At 43.6% G+C, this 26,792-nt stretch overlaps 9 non-coding genes across 9 annotated transcripts; 3 read left to right on the forward strand and 6 right to left on the reverse strand.

Annotated features, from left to right (window-relative positions):
* Positions 1 to 3,163: 3,163 nt before the first annotated feature.
* Positions 3,164 to 3,348, reverse strand: LOC132898437 (U2 spliceosomal RNA). The gene has a single exon (XR_009656515.1). It is a non-coding gene; the product is annotated as a U2 spliceosomal RNA (small nuclear RNA).
* Positions 3,349 to 3,536: 188 nt separating this feature from the next.
* Positions 3,537 to 3,651, reverse strand: LOC132899147 (U5 spliceosomal RNA). The gene has a single exon (XR_009656650.1). It is a non-coding gene; the product is annotated as a U5 spliceosomal RNA (small nuclear RNA).
* A 1,994-nt stretch (positions 3,652 to 5,645) lies between these two features.
* LOC132895990 (U1 spliceosomal RNA) lies at positions 5,646 to 5,809 on the forward strand. The gene has a single exon (XR_009655894.1). It is a non-coding gene; the product is annotated as a U1 spliceosomal RNA (small nuclear RNA).
* Positions 5,810 to 9,998: 4,189 nt separating this feature from the next.
* On the reverse strand, positions 9,999 to 10,071 carry trnat-agu (transfer RNA threonine (anticodon AGU)). The gene has a single exon. It is a non-coding gene; the product is annotated as a tRNA-Thr (tRNA).
* Positions 10,072 to 15,297: 5,226 nt separating this feature from the next.
* trnag-ucc (transfer RNA glycine (anticodon UCC)) lies at positions 15,298 to 15,369 on the reverse strand. Its single transcript has one exon. It is a non-coding gene; the product is annotated as a tRNA-Gly (tRNA).
* An 87-nt stretch (positions 15,370 to 15,456) lies between these two features.
* trnav-aac (transfer RNA valine (anticodon AAC)) lies at positions 15,457 to 15,529 on the forward strand. The gene has a single exon. It is a non-coding gene; the product is annotated as a tRNA-Val (tRNA).
* Positions 15,530 to 17,238: 1,709 nt separating this feature from the next.
* Positions 17,239 to 17,311, forward strand: trnav-aac (transfer RNA valine (anticodon AAC)). The gene has a single exon. It is a non-coding gene; the product is annotated as a tRNA-Val (tRNA).
* A 995-nt stretch (positions 17,312 to 18,306) lies between these two features.
* trnaq-uug (transfer RNA glutamine (anticodon UUG)) lies at positions 18,307 to 18,378 on the reverse strand. Its single transcript has one exon. It is a non-coding gene; the product is annotated as a tRNA-Gln (tRNA).
* Positions 18,379 to 19,677: 1,299 nt separating this feature from the next.
* Positions 19,678 to 19,860, reverse strand: LOC132898772 (U2 spliceosomal RNA). The gene has a single exon (XR_009656581.1). It is a non-coding gene; the product is annotated as a U2 spliceosomal RNA (small nuclear RNA).
* Positions 19,861 to 26,792: the final 6,932 nt, after the last annotated feature.

A 26,792-nucleotide genomic window follows, 5' to 3' on the forward strand; every position in this document is an offset into this window, starting at 1 on the left:
ATTTCCATCGCATGCACAACATTCCGGATGAGAAAAAAAAAAAAACATTCCGGACGAGACCAGATTGCGAGACCAGCGGGGTCTCCGTGGATTGTTATCGGAAGCAAAGCGAAGGAGGCAGCGCCGGGAGCCGAAGCAAAAGCGAGGCTGCAGGCAGAGCCGGCCTGTTGACTAAGCTCAGAAAACAGCCACTCAAATCTCCACTGCCAAGCCTCTACCTCTCCAACGCCAGATCCATGTAAACAACACGGACGATTTGGAATTACCTTATTCTATAATAGGCTGGACTTACCCATCCAGTGAGGATCATTTTCTTGTTTACAAGATGCCACATCTGAGTCGCTGACAAATCCTGAATTTCTGTAAAGATAACTGTCCAGAGATTTATAAGCACGCAGTGCTTCACCACTGAACAGCGAGGGAAAGTTGATGAGGTAATCATACACGTCCGGGTATTCCGCTGGCAGTTCAAAATCCGGTCGTGAAAACTCCGTCCGGAAAGCCATAAGGGTCACAAATCTGTAGATCGTTTATTTTAGACATATATCTAGTTATCTGTTCATTAGAAAAATGAGCCGTGTAGTCCGTCGGTTGAAATTGATCCATTCTGTACACGAGTGCAGCAGTATTCAGCTGTGTTTTTGACCGACACGATGGCGGTTGTGTACTTTCCGGTCACGTGACTGCAAGATATCTATAAAACTGACCAGTGGCGCACCATCTGCAAACCCGAGAGCAGAGTCCGTCTCTGAGTGGAGTGATGTCCGTGTGTGTGTGTGTGTGTGGGGGGGGAACTAGCGGACTGAAGTCACGTGTCATGCAGATGGGTCCCTAACTCGCTAACATGCAGACCAAAGGCAAAACCTAGAGCTTATACTAAGGGCAGTGGCGATCCTAGAGTGATTTACTCCCCAGGCGAAACCCCCTGCTGGCGCCCCCCCCGCCCGTCTTTTTTTTTCGGGGGGTTTTTTTGGGGGGGGGACTTTTTTTTTGGGGACCAGTTTTTTTTTTTGCGCCCGCGCTCGTGCCCCCCCCCGCGTTGGGCTCTGTATTAGCCAACAGAATGTTAACAGCTTTACATAGTCGTTTAAACATTTCTCGTCGTGTGTTGTACGTCGCGGACATGGCCCGTTATAAATTTGCTGTTACCAGAATGGCAATGATCAAGTCGTAATGTATTACTTAAGACTCTGTGTAATGTCATAGTAGTGTAGTACTATGGTAGTAAAGTCTTTTTGATGACTAGTACAACGTTCCGCTGGCAGGATTGTGCATATTATGGGGCTACGACAAGTTAGGCACACACACACACACTGATGATGTCACCTGCGCAACTTTGGTATAAAGGGCTACCGCATGACGTCACCGTGCCGCGAGATTTTGTTAAGCGCCATATTGGAAGACCAAGTACACATCTATGCAAGTACATACATTCATAAAACAAACTACACCTGAAATGTAGCCAGGGCCGGTTCTGCCCTAATCTGGACCCGGGTGCAACATCGCGCAACCCCCCCCCCCAAAAAAACACCAGTCTAAATCAGGACAACCATCACATAATTATAACTATGAACATTTTATATCAACTATTTTAACTAAATGGGCTATAATAAATAAGCCTGCAGGCAGCCACGGCGGGCTGCCTCAGAAAAGTAACCATTCAATGACACAACTGAAAGCCTGCAGCCACGGCGGGCTGCCTCAGAAAAGTAACCATTTGTCCTACCTTAAAACTCGTTTTGCATTTTCTCCCTCCTTTTTTTTTTTTCGACCCTCCGTTTATTTTCTTTCCTTTTCTGAAAACCCAATTTGTGTCCAGACATTTTGTTCTGCTACCAACGAACTAACTCGTCAAGTCTCATCTCTCGAGTCCGCGATGATTCCCGTGGGAGGGGCAACAATTGATACATTTTTACAAACAACCAATAAACAGCCAATAGGGAGGTTGCAACATTCAGGTTCTCCTTTGCTCAGAGACACTCAGTAATGCACTTATTCTCTGTCTCCTGGCAGAAAGCTCCTTGGTTTGCTTGTGTCTCAATCACAGCTGGTATTCTGTAGAAAGACTTCTTTTCACCTTTCCCATCAGCTTTGTTGGAACCCTAACACAGCACAAAAGTTTACCATTGTAGGTTTATGATGAATCAAGTGCCTCGTGGGTTTAAATTCCGTGCACTGCCGTTATTTCCACCTAATCACGAGTTTTTGGTCTTCCAATATGGCGCAGGGTTTGTTTACTTCCGGTTTCCGGTGACGTCAGTGAAAAGGGTATATTGGGCTTCCCCATCCAAAATGTTCACACACACACACGCCCGTCTTGTTTTTTTTTCGGGGTTTTTTTGGGGGGGACCTTTTTTTTGGGGGGGGTGGGACCGTTTTTTTTTTCGCCCCCCCCGCGATGCCGCCCCGGGCGGCTGCCCGGTTGGCCCGCCCCCAGGACCGCCCCTGACTAAGGGATTCACGCTGCTATTCTGCCCGACCGTTGCCAACAAAAGACAGCGTATGCATGTATAAAATGTAATTAGCTGTGTACAATAAATCATGCGAGGTTACCACATAAGGCGAACATGTACCGTATGTGGTCTCCCCGTCAGGAAGTCCAGCAGCCAGTTGCACAGGGAGGTGTTGAGTCCCAGCTGGTCCAGTTTGTGAATGAGCTGCTGAGGAATGATTGTGTTGAATGCTGAGCTAAAATCTATGAACAGCATTCTGACATACGAGTCTTTTGAGTCTTATTCTTTCTTTTTTAAAATAAAGTAACCATTCCTAAATCTATTATAATACCATATGAGAGTACAAAATAAAAGGACCAAATTCCTATTTTTTATTCTCTAAAAAAAAACCCTATTTTTCAATTTCATTTAAAAAGCGCGTTAAATAAGAAAAAAAAAAACTTATTTCCTAGACCAGGGGTGTCAAACTTGATCCATAAAGGGCCTTGTGGCTGCAGGTTTTCATTCCAGCCATGCAGCAGCACACCTGACTTGGCTCATTCAATCAACTGAACTGTCTTCACACAGTCAAATACTTGCAGCCACACCCACCCTTGATTAAAAGGTGGGTGTGTCAGTTGATTGAATAAGCCAAATCAGGGTGCTGCTGCTGCATGGCTGGAATGAAAACCTGCAGCCACACGGCCTTTTATGGATCAGGTTTGACACCCCTGTCCTAGACCATAAGACATACTACAATATCAGACTGGTATATGGAGCCGAAAGAGCAAACTCCTATCCCAGCTCCTTACTTAAAAAAAAAATCTGCTTGATATAACGCTCCCGTTTAGAAAACAAATCAAATTGATCAGAATAGATACTACACTTGATCCTGATTGAAATGCGGAGAAACAGTAACTTACTGCAGCTAATGGCTTTAAATATACCACTTCCACATATTAAACTCCAGGAAGGTAAACACAGCTAGACTCCGCCCCCAACAGCTGGATCCTTTTGAAGAGAGACATCGCCTTTTGGGGCGTGTAGGAGATGCTTTCATGCAAAAAGATCAATAGTTCTAACATTCGTTGACTAAAAATGTTCAGCTCTGCCAGAGCAAAGCCTACAAAAATATACTGAGCTCATTAACATTTCTCTCCACGGAAATCTTTAGTAAAAGGCGAAAGATTTATGCGTCAATGAAGAGAAACCTGAGCTGCACTTAACACTGGATCAGGTTAGTGACACTGGATTGGAGGTGCAGAAAGCTGGTAGAGGGTCTGGTGGCCTGGGCCAATCTCTTACACCTTTACAGCTTTATTAGCCATTGCACACAGGCAGAGAAATGTCTGACCAACGAGCTTTTTTGAAAGAAAGATCGATCAATCGATCGATCGATCGATCGATAGATAGATAGATAAGCAAGCGGGGTGGGGGGTGTTGAATTTTGAAAAGAAACAGTTGAATGCTGTGTGATCTGTCCAGTATCACGGGTGTAGGCCTATAAATTAAATATGAAAACATCAGCTGGAGTTTGATTATTGACAGGAACGCTGTTGACCCCAGCAGTAAGTGCTTTCCATACCACATTTTTTATTGATAAATGAGAGCTATTGCGTCATCCTCGTTAGCATAGTGGACAGTATCTCCGCCTGTCACGCGGAAGACCGGGCTTCGATTCCCCGACGGGGAGGCTTTAAAATGTATTAACTTGCGCAGCAGGGAAACAGAGTGGTTCGCACTGCAAGAAGGTTCTGGGTTTGAGCCCAGCGGCTGGCGGGGGCCTTTCTGTGTGGAGTTTGCGTGTTCTCCCTGTGTCAGCTCTGGTTAACCCCACAGTTCAAAGACATGTAGTTCGGTTAACGTGGGGTGGTGTTGGGCTGAAGTGTCCTTGAGTGTATATAAAATGTTTGTGTATATATATGAATGACCACATTTTGTGTCAATTAAATCGTATTAATAGTAACAGATCTAGATAAATCCAGTGACTATAGACCATACTTTAATATGCCTAAAGTCAATGTCAATGAATTGCCAATGGTAGACCCTCTGATGATGTTCTTCTAATATTCTATTTCTAAGTCGAGTAAAAGTCAGACAAAAAAAAGTTTTCTGTGTTTTTAGCTTTTAGGTAAATATCAGAAAATTGAGTTAGCTAATTTAATGGATGCCCGCTAACATATCTTTGCGCATGGAGCGTTAGCAAACCGCCCTCGTGATAGTGAGAACTGGCAGCCTGGATTTTTCCATTGGCTCGCACGCTTGACCCCCAATCCAATGTTGCTTTGGTCGGTCAAAGTTATGAGGTTGCTGTGGGGTACTAAGACTAGACTAAATAACAAAATTAAATGATTCAGACAGACATCCCTAGTCTCCCGGACGCTCTGGGAGTCTCCCCGGGAGCATGTAGACAGAGACAGGAAAGGCAGGAGAAACTTGATCTAAGTCTTATTTGGAAAGTTGTAAATTAAATTGGAATGACTGGCTATTGCTGATATGTGGTTTGATGTTGTGACATGTCAGTAAGTGTAGCAAACAATTGATTTGATTGATGTAGATTTATGGTGTGAAATGTAAAGAACTATTGTTAATATGTGAATTGATGGTGTGAGATGTAAACAAGTAATGCAAATAATAGTGTAGATTGATGAGATGTAAATACTATTGCTAATATGTGAATTGGTGGTGTATATTGTGAATAGGTTTTACAAATTACAGTGTAGATTGATGGTGAAACGTAGGCGTAATAAGTTACCAATATGTGCATTGATGTGAGATATAAATAAGTAGGCCATAAGCTGATAAAATATGTATTAAACTGATGGTGCGATAAATAAAAATGTTTTGAGAGATATTGACCACTGTGAGTGAAGAAGAGCTCCAACTCCTTACAAAAGCCAATTTAACCACTGTCCGACCCAATGGATTTTTGACCAAAATGCTCTGAACGGATCAAACTGTGGTGCGCGAACCAGAACGGAACCCGTTCCCTGTTGGTGGAAAAGGGCTACATGTCGGTCAGTGCAAAGTCTTGTCGGGTCCATATCTTGTCTGACCAGTAGGGAGCGCACATGAAATCACCACCAGTGTCTTGTGCTGACTTGGAAGAGGAGGGGCCAAAAATTATGCAAAACCCTGCTCGGACGCTTTGCCTGCCCTCACGGAGCGGCCTACACCCTTGCAGGGTTACATCTCAGCCAGACAAAGAAGCTCATACTTACCTGGCAGGGGCAGTACCATGATCAAGAAGGTGGTTTGCCCAAAGTGAGGCCCAGCTATTGCACTCAGGTTGCGCTGACCTTTGTGAATTTCTCAAATACAGGAATCTCAACTGCATAATTTTTGGTAGTGGGGGACTGCGTTCGTGCTCTCCCCTTTTGCCTGATTCTGTTGGAGTCAAAGATAGAGCTGTTTGTCTTTCTGAAGTTTTTCTTTGTGTTTGAACTACTAGCTGCTTTAAATCTTTGAGGAGCTAGAAGGGTTATGCTCTTAAGGGTAACATGGAAAAAATCTCTCTGGTTCTGTGTATTGCTGTGTTTCTGTGTGTGAGAAAACAGGTTTTGTTCAGGCTTCTTTTATTCTTAGCACCCAGCTAGGGTTTCCATGAGTTTTGAGCAGCAAATGGTTGTTGAGGATGCACCGTTGATGGAGGAAATTTCACCGGGGTCGTGCAGACCTTTGCGAATTCCTCAAATGCGGGAATATCGACTGCATAATTTCTGAAAGTGGGGGAATGCGTTCCTGCTCTCTCCTCTTTCCCATAACCCTGACAGTCAAAAATAGAGCTGGTGGCTTTTCTATCTATCTATCTATCTATCTATCTCCTTCCTTCCTTCCTTCTTTCCCCTCCCGTGATGTTGTGCGCTGGAGTGCAAGTTGTACGATGTGTTTGAAGTCTTATGAAGACAAGTGGGCTCAGGGACCAAAGTGCAGCATGTGGAGAAAATGTAGCTGGCTCCGCATGTTGCTGTTATTTTCGCTCTGCTCGCACGGCTTTCCGACCACCAGGGAACGTGTTCTTGAACGGGTTTAGGTCAGGCTTCTGGGAACCTTGGCACGAGCAAGGGTCTCGATCAGGGGCATCACTAGGAATTAAGCTTTACTGGGGCACTGCACGCCCCCCGCACAATGCACCTTAACGTTCCTGGACAACCTATGGAAAGTGGATAATTCTTATGCTCTCGTGGATTAAGTTATGCAAGGAATAGGCCAACTAGACGGAAAACACATCCCAGTCCCCAAAAAAATTATTGTTGGCATTTGGGCTTTTAATGCATGCTGATGCTAAACGTGTCACCTCAACTCTCACGATTCACGAACTTAGCTGGTTAGTTATGACTGAATAGCACATAGCCTACAACCTTAATCTTACCTCTCTCACCCTCCTCCTCATCTGTCACTGTTTCCCTGCCCCGTCTCTGCTTCGTGAGAAGAATTGTCTGATATCCATCTGGAAAAGTAATTTAATATCGTTTAATTCGATGTAGTTTAATGGGTTTGTTAGAATATGGTTTGCTTAGTTTTGTTGCAAAAACTTCGCGCTACCTTAACTCATCCAGAGCCCGTTCTCTGACTCATCCAAAGAGTAGACTCATCTCTCCAGTAGGCTAAATGGACTCATGGCACGCCACACGCACACTATGTTTACAGTGAGAATCTCCCAGACCAATCAGAAAATTAGTTAGAAAGAAGAGGCGATAGAAGTTTGAAACACACTCTGTCCTACAGCTTACAGTAGATAAATGATCTGCCAAAGAAACTAGTTTGTTACAAAAATCGTTCAACATTTTCTTACTGGGGCACAGCTGATTTTTACTGGGGCACGTGCCCCAGTAAAAAAGGCCTAGTGATGCCCTTGGTCTCCATGAGTTTTCAACAGAAATTTGTTATCAAGAATGCGTCATCGACAGAAGGCATTGCATAGTGCACAGCAGAAGTAAACAGTAGTCCGGAGATGGTGGATCGCATTGCTTGCCCGCAAGCTTTGTTCTTTTATTTCTTCCCTGGTGGTCAGAAAGCCGTGCGAGCAGAACGAAAACACCAGCAACATGCGGAGCCAGCTACATTTTCTCCACACACTGCGCTTTGGTGCCTGAGCCTCCTTGTCTTCATAAGACTTGCAGACATAGCAGATATTTGCTTTCTTCCAAAATACGAGCACAGACCAACTAGTAATCATAAGAAGATGTAGAAACTTATCCTAAACTAAAAACACGCCCTCTGATGTCGTCACGGTTCGCACCAGGAAAAAAACAAAACTTCTATCCGGAAGGGGACCGACTTTTCAGGTTCCGAACCCAGAGATTAAATTGGGCGGAGCCCTCGGAGCTCACTTCCGCCTCCTTGCCTCCGCAGTACAGCCAGCAGGAGCTGAGCTCCCTCTGCTTCAGTGTTTATTATAATATAATACTTTAATTCATTTTCATCTATTCTAAAAACACCATCAATATGAGAGTTCATCAATAATGATTTAGACAACAAAAAATAAGCTAAAGTGAATTACACCCATCAATTAAAAAAAAAAATTTCATTGGAATTATCATTGAATGCGCTGTGAGAATGCGTGACATCACACAGCATCATCATATGTTTAATCTCATCTCATTATCTCTAGCCGCTTTATCCTGTTCTACAGGGTCGCAGGCAAGCTGGAGCCTATCCCAGCTGACTACGGGCGAAAGGTGGGGTACACCCTGGACAAGTCGCCAGGTCATCACAGGGCTGACACATAGACACAGACAACCATTCACACTCACACCTACGGTCAATTTAGAGTCACCAGTTAACCTAACCTGCATGTCTTTGGACTGTGGGGGAAACCGGAGCACCCGGAGGAAACCCACACAGACACAGGGAAAACATGCAAACTCTGCACAGAAAGGCCCTCGCCGGCCCCGGGGCTCGAACCCGGACCTTCTTGCTGTGAGGCGACAGCGCTAACCACTACACCACTGTGCCGTCCGTACGTTTACTATAAAATACTTTATATTTTATGAGGATTTGTGTTGTACAAAGTTGTAACTATCTGCTAAACATGATGCCTTAGCAAAGTAGACAGAGGTAAGTCATGGTTCTTTTGTTTATTTTGTCTTTAGTTGAGAAACTTTCTCAGGCAAAATATACTAGTGCAGCAGATGACATAAGTAGCGTTAGCTAACACTGACAGACAGGATGCTAGTCGAAAAATTCACGCATCCATTTGCTGAAGTTCAGATCTTTTTGTCTGTAGTTCTGTCATATTTTATCTTCATTTACTAAGTTGTAGCTGTTTTCTGTGTTTTTAGCTTTTAGGTAAATATCAGAAAATTAATTTAATTTAATGGATGCCTTAAATGGTCGACCTGAACTGCTGGCGACATGGATTTCTCTTGGCTGCATCGTTCTGAAAGTGCTTGTTTCATGAAAGGTGCATCAGAAAATACCTGGTTTTCTGTGTGTGATGTGCTCAAGTACACTGTAAAGTTGGCAGATAAATAAAAAAATGCTTCTTTGCATCTGAATTCTGTTCCAAAAATTACTAAAAGCCTGTCCGCCATTATTAGATCGCAGCGACTGACAGGTAGGCGGATTTCACTCGGCTGCATCGTTCTTAAAGTGCTAATCTAATGAAAGTTACGTCAGAAAACCCCCAGTTTTCTGTGTGTTCTGTGCTCAATTACACTGTAAAGTTGGCGAATAAATAAAAAACTGTTTCGAAAAATGCTTTTTTGCATCTGAAACCTGCTCCAAAAATCACGAAAAGCTTGCCCGCCATTATTAGATCGCAGCGATTTACAGCTTGGTGGCGCTGTATGCTTGACGTTATTTGCATCAGGACGTTCTTTTGTTTCCACACGGACTCTATAATATTCTCCTCAGTGGTGTGAATTCTTGATACCGATTCTTTTGAAAAAGACACGAAAGCTCTTCAAATTCATCCTCAATCTTTGTTTTTTTGTTTGAGGATGATTTGGAGCCGATAGCTGAGCAAGCAGACTTAAAAGAGAACCCATCCTCATCTGAGTCACACCAGATAGTGAGATTATAAAGAAGTTCCCTTCTATAACTTTGTGCCACATTGTCAAAATTTGCAACAGACCCCTTGCACTGATCTCACACTTATATTAGCAACCGTTACTGCCATTATCCTGGGGGACAAGCGAACTTTGTTTACATACTGAAGGCAAGCAATATTGAAGATGTCAGATGTCTGCAGTTCGAGGGAAGCTACCACTAGAAAAGCTTTACTACCAGATTGCTTGGATAATCTAAGTCAGACAGAAGCAAAGGATAGATACAGACAGAAGTTAGCTTATTTATGGTTATGATGTGTGCAAAATTGCTTGAAATTATTGGCATGATGATGTCCATTTTTGGCCTAGGTTTACCTGCATGGATGTTGGAATGTACCTTCTCACTGCATTTTCTTTGTTTTAATAATTTAAAAAAAAAAAAAAACATCGTTTACTGAAAGAGAAGGGCAGGGAGGATTAAGAATCCATTAGCTGTGGTTTGTTTACACCTGATACTAAAACTGGTAGCGTCCAGCAAAAGTAAGACTCAGAGACAGTTTCACTAACTCTTTATAGGCTCCAGTGAGAATTGAACTCACAACCCCTGGTTTACTAAACCAGGGCTCTCACCACTGAGCTATGGAGCCTCAACTCTTTCACAGTTGCTGAAGATTGGAGCAACAGCAGAACCTTGAAGACCCTGCGCTGATCCCCAAAACAGCCCCCAGAAACTGCTGTAAAGTCACTCACAGCTTTAGTTCCTAGCTGCAGTTAGCTTCTGTTTACTATTTGCCTCGCAAAAAATGGACACTCATTTTAAATAATGCAGTGCGTCAGTCGTAGAGTGGGCTGTGCATTCTGGCTACTTTCTCATCTGAGTTAACAAAAACACTGGACAGGCCAAGACCTCAAGAGACAAACCATAAGCACCATGAGTGACCTCACTGATCTCCAGGCTCTTCATGTGGGGCCATCCTCAGTAGCAGCCAGTGGTTTTCAGGTGATGAGAACTGCAACCCAAAAAAAATCAACCAGTATTTTTGGCTCTTTTTTGATCGGCTGCCCAAATGAATTTTGGCGCGGGATATAGAAATGGGTTCTGTCCGGCCAGCTGTCCGGCCGGTCACATTTTCATTTCCGGGCCATATCTTTAAAACTACTAAAGATATCTTCATGAAACTTTGTATACACATCAAGCAACATGTGAACTGCTGCCTTTTGCTATTTTGGATTTTTGAAAAAAGTATTTTTCAAAATTTTACATAAATATATTTTGACTTAGTTTCTCAGAGCAATGTTCGTTTCCGGAGCATATATCCAAAACTATTCATGATCCAGATTTGAAACTTGGTATGCATGTTAACAAGGTGATGTTACGGGTTCCTAATTTTTTGACATATCAACGTTTAGGGTGGCACAGTGTTGTAGTGGTTATCACTGTCTCCTCACAGCAAGAAGGTCCTGGGTTTGAGCCCAGCGGCTGACAGGGGCCTTTCTGTGTGGAGTTTGCATGATCTCCCTGTGTCTGTGTGGGCTTCCTCCGGGTGCTCTAGTTTCCCCCACAGTTCAAAGATGTGGTTAGGTATATAGGAGCCATGGGCTGAGGTGCCCCTCAGCAAGGCACCTTACCCCCAACTGCTCCCTGGGCGCTGTAGCATAGCTGCCACTGCTGTGGGTATGTATGTGTGTGTGTGCTCATTGCTCACTTGTGTATGTTCACTGCTTCAGATGGGTTAAATGCAGAGGAGAAATTTCACTGTGTGATTCAGTCGGTGCTTGAGTGTATGTGAAACAAATAAAGGCTTCTTCTTCTTAAATCTACTTGGCTAGATAACGCATGTTCAGTACTGACACAGATACTAGTAAACAATCCTGTTGCCATAGCAGTGTGATTCTTGCCATCTAAAAAGATCTCTTTTCTCCATGAATAAAAACAAAAGCATGTCACATAAAATTATTAATGATCCGGTTTATTTTACACCCAAATGCTTGACACGTGGTATCTTTAGGGTTGTTAACAACAATTTAGAAGCAATGTGTCCAAGAGCTCCACTTGCCCCGGTAAATCATATTTGGAGCACTGATCTCTACATAAAAATCTGGAAAGCTCAGAGGCTCATCAGAGTGACACCATCTGACCGCCATCTTACCACTCACATCGTTGAGCAGAATGGTTATTTAGGCTACTGGAAGCTACACAAAACTGGTCAAGTTATTGATGTAGTTGGTGAGAAAAATTGCAAGAAAAATGCCTGCATGTGCAGCAGTGAACTGTACAAACTGTCAAGTCAAAGGTTGTGGACAGACATTTCACCTGTGAGTATTGATAGTGTGTGATCATTTTTATGTGTGTGTGCAGTGCCATTTGCGTGGACCCACCTACAGCATTTTATGATGGTTTGCAAGAGCAAAATAACAGAAAATCTGTCTTATCGTTTTGTCTGTTTTTGTTGAAAATCTGACAGTGATATCTGGGATGAACACTGTGACGGTGTCAGATTTTTGATGGAAATGTCCCAGACTAGATCAAAGCCAAAGTCTAGACATGTTTGATATTGAATGTGAGAACTCAAGCTCAACGGCTCAAACTCAAAAAGAAGAATGAACTGAGTAAATTAGCCTCAGTAGCCTAAATGAAAGAAGGACCATAGCCTTAGGCAGAAATGGCAATGAGGGATGCAAATAAAAAGAGATGTTGTTGTTCTAGTTTGGTCAGCAGTTATTTTCATTTACCTCAGGCTAAGCACAAATGACAATGTCGATCATCTACACACGTCACACCTACTTGCACAAATTGACAAAATGGGCATGATTGTCTGTTTTAACATGATTTTAGTTTAAATTGAGTCCAAGTATATTGATAAGTACTCTTAAATCAGGGTTGGTCATATTTCCCAGTCAATGGCTTATTTCCCGGATGGCGTCCAATATATGATTTCCTGTACAAAGAAAAACTGAAATAATCTCTGTAAAAATAATTATAGTAGTAAAAGAGCTGCTCAAAAAAAATGATCAGAGACTGAACTGGAAAAGAAAGAAAAAAAAAACAACAACAGTGAAGGGGAGTGCTATAAAGATATGTAAGGAATGTGGGTAAAGTTGAGAAAATAAGAAGTGGTAATGAAAGGAAAAAAGTCAGGAGATACTTTTCTTGGGGCAAATTTGATTGGACATGACAGTTTAACACAGAAGTCAAATGATCACACACTATCGATGTGAGTGGTAAGATGGCAGCCAGATGACTTCACTCATCTCAACAGCAGGGAATTGAGGTATTTCACCCACGTGACCAAGTCACGTGACGCAGCCATTTTGGACGGCACACTTAAGTCCTTCAGTGCAAGGCGGTATGAGATGGTGGAGACCTTTGCACATTTTAACAAGAAAGTAAGCTGTGATTCGTGTTAAATTGGATCTGTCTTTTATCACAAACACTGTACCCAGCCTTGGTATGGAGCCCTGTTTATTTATTTCTGTGTCCCGTTTCTTTCTAGCCTCTGTTATTGCGTTTTATGTCTCATGTCTGCTACATGCAACCCTAGACAAATTAACACTGCCTTGTTTCACTGCTCAGATGGGTTAACAAACACTGACCCATTTACTTTTTGCTATATATTTTATCAAAATTGCATTAACTGATAAACTAACCTGAAAGGAAATGATCACTGCAAAGTCTGGAGTACTCTGTTGGCTCCCAATCCTGTCTCTTCGCAGCTGCAATCCATTTGGCCCTCTTGTCTGGGTCAGTAGGAAACCGGTAGTGATGTGTCGGTCGCGAACGATCAGGTTCAAAGAGCTGGCTCTTTGAAGTGAACGACGGGAGCCGGCTCTTCGGTGGGAGCCGAGTTGGGGAGCCGAATTAGTTTTTTGTCCCTAGGTGCTTCAGAGAGAGAGAGACTTTCACAAAAGTTGCTGTCCGATTGCGTCTTTGTGTTGTCTATTACCATTCAAAGGAAAAAAAGTAGCATGGTGTACGCCTACTTTTTTTGTTTGGGGGGGGTGATGTCATTCACAGCTGCAAAAATACGAAAATTGGTGTAACGCTTAAAGCTGTGGAGCGCAGGGGAGAGGAGTCTGTGAGGCACCTGAGGAGGGGAAAATCAGCTGTGTATTTTATACTGGTAATATAACACAGTTTTGCATTATGTTTGTGAGAAAATAATTTATTAATTGGTAAGTAAGTTTTATTTCTATAGCTAGAACATTGTTACACTGCTATACTTTACAAAGCTTTACAATGGCTACAAAAACTAAAAAATAAAATGGAGAACATCCTATTGATAAAATATAAACAATAATGTAATTAATTAACTAGTTAATTGCAGCAATTAAATCAAAAATAAAATCTCAGGAGCCGTTTGGGAGCCGAAAGAGCTGGCTCCTTATAGTAAGAAGAGCCAAAAGAGCCGTGCCAACTACGGAAGTGTTTGCTTTTCACCAGCCAAGGTATGGACACATTTGCTGAACAAATCTTACACAGTGACTCTACAGTTCTCTGTTTGTGGACAAATATACACCTGTCGCTTGTTGCCAACGAAAGGAAAACATGCAGGAGCCCGTGTTGCTCACCGCTTCATGGGTCGAACGTACGCAGGGGCAAACTGATGTCATTCAACCCTGCAAACAACTACTTACGTCGCTCGTGGAAAGCGGAAGGAACAGTCCTCAGTCATCTCCTTGGCCCATCCAAACAAGGCATTTGATTTCTTCCCGTGATGTTGTTGCAGCGCTTTTCAGTGCTGATCATCGTCACACTCGACCACCAGCTCATCTCTACGACGCCAAGGCCGTGCCCCTAAACTCATGACAGTCGCTTAAGCGTGATCTGTGTTCTTCTTGAGGCCCAGGCAAGAACTAACACACGCGTGGTTTCTGTGCTGTAGCGGCTGCCACGTTCGCTTAACACGAGAACGGTCCCCGATTCGAAACCGGGCGGAATCGGTGCTCGTTTTCTTGAACTTGGCGGCGAACAAATGTCGAGCTGCGATCTCTGCTCCGTCCGTGCCTTTTGGAACAGCCCCAAACCGAGACGCCGAAAAAGCTTCGCCTGTTTTCTGCTGTGCAGTGGTTTCCCCTTGCACCTAACAAGCGAATAGACGCTCCTGAGAAAGCTGGCAGAGCCATGCTTTGTCTTTTGAGCTCTGCTTTCGTTAACGTCCAGTTCCCGCCTTGCTAAGATCAGGTACTCTCGAAACAGCCAGAAAGACAGACCCTTAACGTGACCAGATTGCTTTCTGTGGATTAGTGGTTGTCATGTTCTCCTACGTGCAGACGACCATCGGGACAAAACCTCGTTTGAACGGTTTCCCTGCCTCTCTGGTTTTCCGTCAAGGTCCGTGACGGCTGCTTTAAAAACAAAATCGGGCATTATCTACCTGTCTGTTGACTGTGGAAGCACGGACATTGCAATTCGTCACGGGGAGGTGGTGTTCTCAAATACCACTTGGTTGCTCGTTTACGGAGTGAGGTCAGGTCAACAGGGCTGCACACGGCATCAGAACGCTGCAAATTGGCATTGACTCTGGAATGCTTCATCCTGTCTCAACGAGTATTTGCCGGCCAACATTCAGACACGTTTGCTTATTAACTCTCAAACCGTGACTGTGCAGTTCTCCGTTTGTGGAAAACAGGCAAAGTAGCTTGCCGCCAAGGAAAGACAAACACGCAGGTGCCCGTGTCCTTCAAACACGCCCAGGTTTGCACAAACCGATGCTGTTCGACTACATGCAACGCGAGCGGAAAGCAGAAGGATCAGCCCTCGGTCACCTCCTCGGCAAGGCAGTGACGAGCAACTGATCCGTTCCTGCTGTTTCCTCCCAAGTGCCTCGCCATGCTCTCTGCCTTTCATCAGAGCAACGAAGCGTTAAAGGGTGTGCGTCGGCCGGGAATCAAACCCAGGTCAACTGCTTGGAAGGCAGCTATGCTAGCCACTATACCACCAACGCTGCAGGCCTACCCTGGGGACACATGCCTCAGTGCCATTGCTTCTGTATTTGAGGCCCAGGCAACAGCTGATCGGCCCAAAAGCTGAGGTTTCTGTAGTGTAGTGGTTATCACGTTCGTCTAACACACGAAAGGTCCCCGGTTCGAAACCGGGCAGAAACAGTGCTGGTTTGGTTTGTTTGTTTCTTTATTTATTTTTTGAACTCGGCAGTGAGTGACTGCTGAGCTGTGATCTCTGCTCTGTCCGTGCCAACTACGGAAGCAAGTATTTGCTTTTGACCAGCCAAGGTATGGACACATTTGCTGAACAAATCTTAAACAGTGACTCTACAGTTCTCTGTTTGTGGACAAATATACACCTGTCGCTTGTTGCCAACGAATGGAAAACACGCAGGAGCCCGTGCTCTTTCTTCACCGCTTCATGGGTCGAACGTACGCAGGGGCAAACTGATGTCATTCAAGCCTGCAAACAAGTACTTACGTTGCTAGTGGAAAGACCAGTCCTCAGTCCCCTCCTTGGCCCCTCCAAACGAGGCATTTGATTTCTTCCCGTCATGTTGTTGCAGCGCTTTTCGATGCTGAACCTTGTCACGCTCGACCACCAGCTCATCTCTACGATGCCAAGGCCGTGCCCCTATTCTCGTGACAATTGTTTAAGTGTGACCCGCGTTCTTCTTGAGGCCCAGGCAAGAGCTAACACACGCGTGGTTTCCGTATTGTATTGGTTACCACGTTCGCTTAACACGAGAGCGGTGCGCGATCCGAAACCGGGCGGAAACGGTGCTGGTTTTCTTGAACTTGGCAGCGAACAAATGTCGAGCTGCCATCTCTGCTCCGTCCGCGCCCTTTGGAACAATCCCAAACCGAGACGCTGAAAAAGCTTCGCCTGTTTTCTGCTGTGCAGTGGTTTCCCCTTGCACCTAACAAGCGAATAGACGCTCCTGAGAAAGCTGGCAGAGCCATGCTTTGCCTTTTGAGCTCTGCTTTCGTTAACGTCCAGTTCCCGCCTTGCTAAGATCAGGTACTCTCGAAACAGCCAGAAAGACAGACCCTTAACGTGACCGGATTGCTTTCTGTGGATTAGTGGTTGTCATGTTCTCCTACGTGCAGACGACCATCGGGACAAAACCTCGTTTGAACGGTTTCCCTGCCTCTCTGGTTTTCCGTCAAGGCCCGTGACGGCTCCTTTAAAAACAAAATCGGGCATTATCTACCTGTCTGTTGACTGTGGAAGCACGGACATTGCAATTCGTCACGGGGAGGTGGTGTTCTCAAATACCACTTGGTTGCTCGTTTACGGAGTGAGGTCAGGTCAACAGGGCTGCACACGGCATCAGAACGCTGCAAATTGGCATTGACTCTGGAATGCTTCATCCTGTCTCAACGAGTATTTGCCGGCCAACATTCAGACACGTTTGCTTATTAACTCTCAAACCGTGACTGTGCAGTTCTCCGTTTGTGGAAAACAGGCAAAGTAGCTTGCCGCCAACATAAGACAAACACGCAGGTGCCCGTGTCCTTCAAACACGCCCAGGTTTGCGCAAACCGACGCTGTTCGACTACATGCAACGCGAGCGGAAAGCAGAAGGATCAGCCCTCGGTCACCTCCTCGGCAAGGCAGTGACGAGCAACTGATCCGTTCCTGCTGTTTCCTCCCAAGTGCCTCGCCATGCTCTCTGCCTTTCATCAGAGCAACGAAGCGTTAAAGGGTGTGCATCGGCCGGGAATCGAACCCGCGTCAACTGCTTGGAAGGCAGCTCTGCTAGCCACTATACCACCAACGCTGCAGGCCTACCCTGGGGACACATGCCTCAGTGCCATTGCTTCTGTATTTGAGGCCCAGGCAACAGCTGATCGGCCCAAGAGCTGAGGTTTCTGTAGTGTAGTGGTTATCACGTTCGTCTAACACACGAAAGGTCCCCGGTTCGAAACCGGGCAGAAACAGCGCTGGGTTGGTTTGTTTCTTTCTTTATTTATTTTTTGAACTCGGCAGTGAGTGACTGCTGAGCTGTGATCTCTGCTCTGTCCGTGCCAACTACGGAAGCAAGTATTTGCTTTTGACCAGCCAAGGTATGGACACATTTGCTGAACAAATCTTAAACAGTGACTCTACAGTTCTCTGTTTGTGGACAAATATACACCTGTCGCTTGTTGCCAACGAATGGAAAACACGCAGGAGCCCGTGCTCTTTCTTCACCGCTTCATGGGTCGAACGTACGCAGGGGCAAACTGATGTCATTCAAGCCTGCAAACAAGTACTTACGTTGCTAGTGGAAAGACCAGTCCTCAGTCCCCTCCTTGGCCCCTCCACACAAGGCATTATCTACATGTCTGTTGACTGTGGAAGCATGGACATTGCAATTCGTCACGGGGAGGTGGTGTTCTCAAATACCACTTGGTTGCTCATTTACAGAGTGAGGTCAGGTCAACCGGGCTGCACATGTCATCAGAACACTGCAAATTTGCATTGATGCTAAATGTCACTTGAACAGCCTTGAAGGACACACCCCTTAGGAGGCATGCTTTGGTTTTAGTTTTGTTGCCGAATAAATAAAAAAAATCATTAAAAACGTGCTCCAATTTGCAAAACAGACAAAGCCTGAAATGCCCACTAACTTTTAAGCATTTTGCATATGATGTCACTTCTTTGAACAAACAGTAACTTACCAGGAACGCATTCTTGTAATGGTGGACTCAAAGAGCCAAACTTTACCAAATAAACAGAACATGTTCCTGGTCTCGTATTAAAATACATTTTAGACAGTAAACTATTAAACATGTCTAGTTTTATCAGGTATAATTCCCAGGGGTAATATAATTTTCAGAAGACTGGCACTTTCACGGAAACAAAGGGTTTGGGACGTGACAGCTTGCTTGACCAAAAGGAGCATATAGTTGAGAGAGTCTGTGCATTCAGAAGCCACAAACAAATGCTTCAAAGGTTCCACTGAGATTTGAACTCAGATCACTAGAGTCAAAGTCCAGGGTGCTAACCATTACACCATGGAACCAAGACATAACCAAAGGGTTGTTTTCACTGTCAAACCTTTGAATGATATAATGAAATTCCAGCAGCACATGAACACGATTGAAGGTTTTACCTGACATCGTCAACCTGTTGGAAAAAAAATTCTCGGAACCCTGACTGCTGGCTACATGGTTAATCATTCTTTGTTGTTTGTATTAATTTCTAGTTTTGTAATTTGTCAATGTCAACATTCAGTTGACATTGTAACCACATGATAATCCAAGTCAAACGTCACATGTCGTTCCACAAACTAAAACTTAATATTTTTACATCTAAAAACATAAAATACCTACTGATATTGTAACATGTGGCAGATATTCACAACAAACTGAAAAAAAATACAAATTTATCTGAAAAGGCATGCTAATTGAAGCTTCCATTTTCACTCACATGCAGGCAAAACTCCCGACAAGCATTCACTAAATGCAAACCATGAGCATAAAACCCATGGCCCGTTAATAACCTGTGATAGCAAATATCAGAAGTGGGATTAAAGTCCACACCTCCAGAAAAGACTGCAACCTAAACACAGCACCTTACACCACTCAAAATCTAGGTTATACTTTACCAGGTTAGTGACACTGTATTGGAGGTGCAGAAAGCTGGTATAGGGTAAGGTGGCCTGGGCCAATCTCTTACACCTTTACAGCTTTATTAGCCATTGCACACAGGCAGAGAAATGTCTGACCAACGAGCGTTTTTGATGGAAAGAAAGAAAGAAAGAGTTGGGGTGTTGTGTGATCTGTAGCCTCGGTCACAACCGGCCGTACGTGCTCCTACGGCCGGTCTACGTGCAAAAAACGCAAGAAACGCACAGAGGGCGCGCATGTGACGTGCTGATTTTCGAGCCGTAGACTGGCTGCAGAGGTTCTTTGTCATGTCAAACAAACTCTACGGGCGCTTACGTTTTTTTCAGGTTGCAAGACAAACTTACGGCCAACGCATGTCTTTCTCCATGAACAAAAAAAAAACAACGCAGCGATTTGGGAAACGCCAAAAAATCGTATGGCCGGTTGTGACCTAGGGGAGAGAATTACTGCAGACTAACGGTCCAGTAGCTTGTTGAACATGGAGAAAACCAGGAAATGGGGAAAAGGTCAACCCAGCAAAGAAAGAACTTTTTTCTTTACTTATTTTTTTAACAAGACAATTTCTAGATCTACTACAATGTCATGGGAACAGATAGAATAGAAAAAGCTCTATTCCCACTCATTACTTTAGAAAACTCATTTATCTTTATTTAAAGAATATATCAAATAAGAAAGCTGTTTCTTTGTATTTAGAACAAGGCACTATTCCTGGAAATACTATAAAACCAGGTTGATGTGGAGCAGAAGAAGCAAACCCCAACTCCTTGGTCTAAAAGTCTATTTAATATAACATTTTCAGTTAAATAACATGTCAGATATTAAAGTGATAAAAACAAACACTATGCTTCATCTAAAACAAACAACAAAGAAACAACAATTTACTACTGTCAATGGCTTTAAATATACCACTTCCAAATATTAAAATCCAGAAAGGTAAACACAGCTAGACTCCACCCCCAACAGCTGGATCCTTTTGAACAGAGACATCGCTTTGGGCTTTGGGTGTGTGTGTGTGGTTTCCATGCAAAAAGTTCAATATTTCTAACATTTGACCACCAAAAATGTGCAGCTCTACCAGAGCAAAGCCTGCAAAAATAAGCTGAACTCATTAACATTCCTCTCCCCGGAAATCTGTAATATATAGATTGAGGCACTGCCTAAAAGCCCATCTGTTTCTGGGTTGTAGAATTTTCTTATATCATAGCCAGCCTCTCTTGTTTTATTTCTTTACCGTTATAGTTACTATACTGTTTCCTTATGTTGTACAAAACATACACAGAAAGAGAAGAGCTCTGGCCTGATGAGTAGAGTCAGGGCACTGATTTTATTTACAAATTCGATTTCACCATTGCTGAGACAAGAATACAAAAAAAATAACATATTGGAAAAATAATATCATATTGAAAACTAGGGGCGGCATGGTGGTGTAGCGGTTAGCGCTGTTGCCTCACAGCAAGAAGGTCCGGGTTCGAGCCCCATGGGTGATGAGGGCCTTTCTGTGTGGAGTTTGCATGTTCTCCCCGTGTCCGCGTGGGTTTCCTCCGGGTGCTCTGGTTTCCCCCACAGTTCAAAGACATGCAGGTTAGGTTAACTGGTGACTCTAAATTGACCGTAGGTATGAATGGGAGTGTGAATGGTTGCCTGTATCTATGTGTCAGCCCTGTGATGACCTGGCGACTTGTCCAGGGTGTACCCCGCCTTTCGCCCGTAGTCAGCTGGGATAGGCTCCAGCTTGCCTGCGACCCTGTAGAACAGGATAAAGCGGCTAGAGATAATGAGATGAGAGATGAGATGAGATATTGAAAACTAAATATAATACAATGAATCCGCTGCCTGGTACGAAACCCCGGGATAAAACCCCAGTGGGATTAGAACCTCCCAGGAACAGACTCCTCGTCCGAATGCAGCGCATGGCGTTCCGGGGATTCGAGCTTTGACTTTGAAAAGATGATCGAGGTTTTGTTAAAAAAAAAGTGCAATTGAGGAAATATTTAAAACACTCAGCATCGGCATTATCAGCATACTAATATTAAGAAATTGTGTTATGAAACTAGAAAGACCATTAAAGAGTTTTCTAGAGTTATAGTTTGTTTGTAAAAGATGAAAATATTGTTTTAGAAGTGTGCACGTTTTGCACGAACCAGTGGAAACTCAGGCATGGTTCCAGAGAGCAATGAGCAGGCCAGGAAGGGCAGTTGGGGGGGGACTTGCCATACAGGGAGTGCAGAATTATTAGGCAAGTTGTATTTTTGAGGATTAGTTTTATTATTGAAAAACAACTATGTTCTTGATGAACCCAAAAGACTCATAAATATCAAAGCTGAGTATTTTTGGAAGTTGGAGTAGGGCTTTCTTAGTTTTAGCTATCTTAGGAGGATATCTGTGTGTGCAGGTGACTATAACTGTGCATAATTATTAGGCAACTTAACAAAAAACAAACATATACCCATTTCACTCATTTATTTTCACCAGGGAAACCAATATAACAACTCAACATTCACTAATATACATTGCTGGCATTCAAAAACAAACAAACAAAAAAAAAACAAATCAGTGACTAATATAGCCGCCTTTCTTTACAAGGACACTCAAAAGCCTGCCATCCATGGATTCAGTCAGTGTTTTGATCTGTTTGCGATCAACATTGCGTGCAGCAGCAACCACAGCCTCCCAGACACTGTTCAGAGATGTGTACTGTTTCCCCTCCTTGTAGATCTCACATTTGATGAGGGACCACAGGTTTTCTATGGGGTTCAGATCAGGTGAACAAGGAGGCCACGTCATTAATCTTTCTTCCTTTAGACCCTTTCTGGCCAGCCATGCTGTGGAGTACTTGGATGCATGTGATGGAGCATTGTCCTGCATGAAAATCATGTTTTTCTTGAAGGATGCTGACTTCTTCCTGTACCACTGCTTAAAGAAGGTGTCTTCCAAAAACTGACAACAGGACTGGGAGTTGAGCTTGACGCCATCCTCAACCCGAAAAGGTCCCACAAGCTCATCTTTGATGATACCAGCCCATACCAGTACCCCACCTCCACCTTGCTGGCGTCTGAGTCGGACTGGAGCTCTCTGCCCTTTGCTGATCCAGCCACGAGTCCATCCATCTGGCCCATCAAGACTCACTCTCATTTCATCTGTCCATAAGACCTTAGAAAAATCAGTCTTGTGATACTTCTTGGCCCAGTCTTGACGTTTCATCTTGTGTGTCTTGTTCAGTGGTGGTCGTTTTTCAGCCTTTGTTACCTTGGCCGTGTCCCTGAGTATTGCACACCTTGTGCTTTTTGACACTCCAGTGATGTTGCAGCTCTGAAATATGTCAAAACTGGTGGCGAGTGGCATCTTGGCAGCTTCACGCTTGACTTTCCTCAGTTCACGGGCAGTTAGTTTGCGCCTTTTTTTTTCAACGCGCTTCTTGCGACCCTGTTGACTATTTTGAATGAAGCGCTTGATTGTTCGATGGTCACGCTTCAAAAGTTGGGCAATTTTAAGAGTGCTCCATCCCTTTGCAATATATGTCACTATTTTTTACTTTTCTGAGTCCGTCAAATCCCTCTTCTGACCCATTTTGCCAAAGGAAAGGAAGTTGCCTACTTCTTCTTCTTCTTTGTTGTTTAATGGGCGGGTGGCGCACAACATTTTAGGTGCATTTTCACCCCCTACTGTCTACTGCTTCTGAGCCAGAGTTTCACTTTCCCCTTAATACTAATGAGTTACATGTGTGTGGTGTAGAGTGATGCTTATTTAGATTCTGTTCAATAAACCTGATTCTTTAAGAAAAATTAAAAGTGTTTTCTGTCTGATACCTGTGAGGATGTTCTTAAGACTAAGTTCCTTTCGCTGAATCCTGAGTTCATGAATTATGTGTCTCCTTTGCAATGCATACCTGCTACAGTGAATTAAGACATGCTCAACTGACTCCTGCTCATTGCACTGCGCGCAGAGGCCTGATGGGTGTTTTCCAATGAGATGGAGTGATTTATTTAACTGGGTGTGACCTATTCTAAGCCGGGTGATGATTCTCTCCTCCTTTGTGCCTCCCAACGCTACCTGTCCCCTTAAACCCACTGTTTCCTGCAAGGTAAACAAATGCCTCCCCTTAACTGCCCTTTCCCAGTATCCCTGCCACTCTTTAATGAAGTACTCTTTAATGATTTAAAGAGTTAACTTTAACCTTAACTGTTTCCTGAGTTGTTCGCGCCGAATCTTTTTTCCCGCGAGTGCCGGCGTTAATTACTAATCCTTTTTTAACTTTTTTTCTATAAATAAATTTCCAGTATCGTCTTCATTTTTATTATACTGTCGCTTTCATTTTTGTACTTTTCACTTTCGCTTTCCTTTTTCCGGTTTTTTTTTCCGGTTTTTTCTCTTTCTTTTTTCGGAAGAACCCCGAGACCGGAAGCTTTCTTTTTTTCTCCTCCACAAGCGGAGTCCATCTGATCTGCTTTAATATCAACAGATCTTCATTTAAGGTACGTGAATCTTTTCATCATGGCACACCTTCAGCCTGTTCAGTGTGCTGAGTGCAGGATGTTTAGTCATTCTTCCTCCGTCACTAGCGATAGCTCTATTAGCTTTACTTGTGATAAGTGTAGATTAGTTAGCTCTCTGACGGAGAAGATTTCAGTGCTAGAAGCGCGTGTCCAGGCTTTAGAGCAGGTTAGTGAGCGTGAGAACAGTGTAGTTTCTGTTAGGGAAAGTCTGGACGCCCTAGGTGGAGTTAGCAATCCCCCAACTCCGGCATTAGAGCCCTTACAGCGGGGCGAATGGGTGACGGCTCGGCGGCATAAGCGTAGAGCCAAAGCTACCGCTGAGGCTCGCCCACGGGAGCACCACTCCTCTCCGCGTCACGTGTCGAACAGGTTTGCTCTCCTTAGTGATGCACCCACTGAGAAACCTGAAAGAGCTCTGGTTATAGGGGACTCTATCATACGGCACGTGAAATTAGCTCAGCCTTTAGGGGCACCAGCAGCTTTAGTCAGGTGTATACCGGGAGCCAGGGCGCCGGACATAGCAGGTAATCTTAGGGTCCTAGGCAAGCACAGGTTCTCAAAGATAGTTATCCATGCAGGAGCTAATGATATACGCCTTCGTCAGTCTGAGGTTACTAAGAGTAACTTTGTAGAGGTGTTTAAATTAGCGAAGGCGATGTCCGATGCTGTAGTATGCTCTGGCCCCATCCCAATGCGGCGTGGCGATGTAGCTTACAGCAGGTTATGGTCGCTGAACTGCTGGCTGTCCAGGTGGTGCTCTGAAAACAGTGTGGGCTTTATAGATAATTGGGCTAATTTTGAGGGCACTGCTGGCCTGTTAGGGCGGGACGGTATCCATCCCACTCGGGAAGGTGCTGCTCTCATTTCCTGCAGCATAGGTCATAGTCTCAGAACAGGCCTAGTTAATTTCTGACAATCCAGAGCCAAGGCCAGGGAGCAGACGAACAGGCTAAACCGACTGTCTGCTAGCTGCACAGAGTCGTCACTCAGGGCCCACTACATCGAGACTGTGTCTGTTCCCCGAGCTCAACAAAAAGGTAGAAATTTTCAGAGAGTTTGTTCCAGTAACCTAATCAATATAAAATTAGATCAGACTGACTGTACAGCTGCTGCCAGCACCTTTGATCTAAAGGTGGGGCTATTAAATATTAGATCTCTTACATCTAAAGCGCTAATGGTTAATGAACTCATTACTGATCAGGAGTTTAATGTACTGTGTTTAACAGAAACATGGATTAAGCCAAATGAATATATAGCATTAAATGAAGCGAGTCCTCCTGGATACAGTTATATACACCAGCCTCGTCTAACTGGCAGAGGAGGAGGCGTCGCGGTTATTTATAACGATTATCTAGGTGTAACACACAAACCTGGTTATAAATTTAATACATTTGAAGTTCTTCATACTCATATAATGTATGTAGCCTCAAAAAATAAGTCTACCCAGTTAATTCCATTGCTTATTATTTACAGGCCCCCGGGGCCATATTCTGAGTTTCTTTCTGAATTTGCAGATTTTATCTCAGATTTGGTTATTTCCTTAGACAAAGCTTTAGTTGTCGGAGATTTTAATATTCACTTTGATAACCCAGAAGACCCTTTAAAAACAGCGTTTGTGTCCATCTTAGATTCAGTCGGGATTAAGCAGAATGTCATAGGACCGACCCATAATGGTGGTCACACCCTTGATCTAATACTAACATTCAGATTAAACGTAGACAATATAGTCATACTTCCACAGTCTGAAGTTATCTCAGATCATTGTCTCATCTCATTCAAAATATGTCTGAGTAATAATATATGCACCTCACCACGCTACTGTATTAAACGTACTTTCACGTCAACTACTGCACAGAGCTTTATAAATGATCTCCCAGAGCTGTCAACTTTGATTGGGTCACTGTCAGCCCCTGCAGAACTCGATCAGGCAACTGAATGCTTAGAGTCAACATTCCGCCATACTTTAGATAATGTAGCTCCTCTAAAAAGGAAAATGGTCAGAGACAAAAAATTAGCACCCTGGTATAATGATGACACTTGCACTTTAAAACAGACCACTCGAAAATTGGAACGTAAATGGCGTCAAACAAAATTGGTAGTGTTCAAATTGGCGTGGAAGGAGAGCTTCCTGAAGTATAAAAAAGCTCTTAGTGCTGCGAGATCAACATATCTCTCCTCCCTAATAGAAGATAACAAAAATAATCCTAGATTCCTATTTAATACTGTAGCAAAATTAACCAGGAATAAGTCCACTATAGACACATGCACACCTGCAGTATGTAGTAGCAACGACTTCATGAATTTTTTTAATGACAAAATTGAGAATATCCGACAAAAAATTCAAACTACTAATTTAAGGTTAGACAATGAAAGTGACCTTGTAGTTTACAATATAACTGTATCAGATCATCAGTTAGAATGTTTTACTCCCCTAAAAGAAACTGAATTACTCTCATTAATCTCTACATCAAAAGCCTCAACTTGCATACTAGATCCCTTACCGACACATCTATTCAAACAGATAATGCCTGGAGTAATTGAACCGCTTCTAAAAATAATAAATTCTTCTCTTATGATTGGCTATGTACCCAAATCCTTTAAACTAGCAGTTATCAAACCCCTGATTAAAAAACCTGACCTTGATCCCTGTCAGCTGTCCAATTATCGGCCAATATCAAACCTCCCCTTTATCTCCAAGATCCTTGAAAAAGCTGTGGCACAGCAGTTATGCTCATATTTACATAGGAATAACATCCATGAAATGTATCAGTCAGGATTTAGACCTCATCATAGCACAGAGACAGCACTGGTTAAAGTAGTAAACGACCTACTGTTGGCGTCTGATCAGGGCTGTCTCGCTACTTGTGTTGCTTGACCTTAGTGCAGCATTTGATACCATTGATCATTCCATTCTTCTGGATAGACTAGAAAATGTTGTGGGAGTTAAGGGAATGGCCCTCTCCTGGCTCAGGTCTTATCTAACTGATCGTTATCAGTATGTCAATATAAATGGTGATATTTCTAGACGTACCGAGGTAAAGTTTGGTGTTCCACAAGGTTCTGTCTTGGGTCCACTGCTTTTTTCTCTATATATGTTACCTTTGGGCGATATTATTCGTAAACATTGTATTAGTTTCCACTGTTATGCTGATGACACACAGTTGTATGTCTCTGCAAAACCTGATGAGAGACACCAGCTTAATAAAATTGAGGAATGTGTTAAGGACATTAGACACTGGATGCTTATAAATTTCCTTCTGCTTAACTCTGACAAGACTGAAGTACTTGTGCTAGGACCACATAAAGCTAGAAGT

This window comes from Neoarius graeffei, chromosome 1, assembly GCF_027579695.1.
Source record: "Neoarius graeffei isolate fNeoGra1 chromosome 1, fNeoGra1.pri, whole genome shotgun sequence".
Taxonomy (NCBI): Eukaryota; Metazoa; Chordata; class Actinopteri; order Siluriformes; family Ariidae; genus Neoarius; species Neoarius graeffei.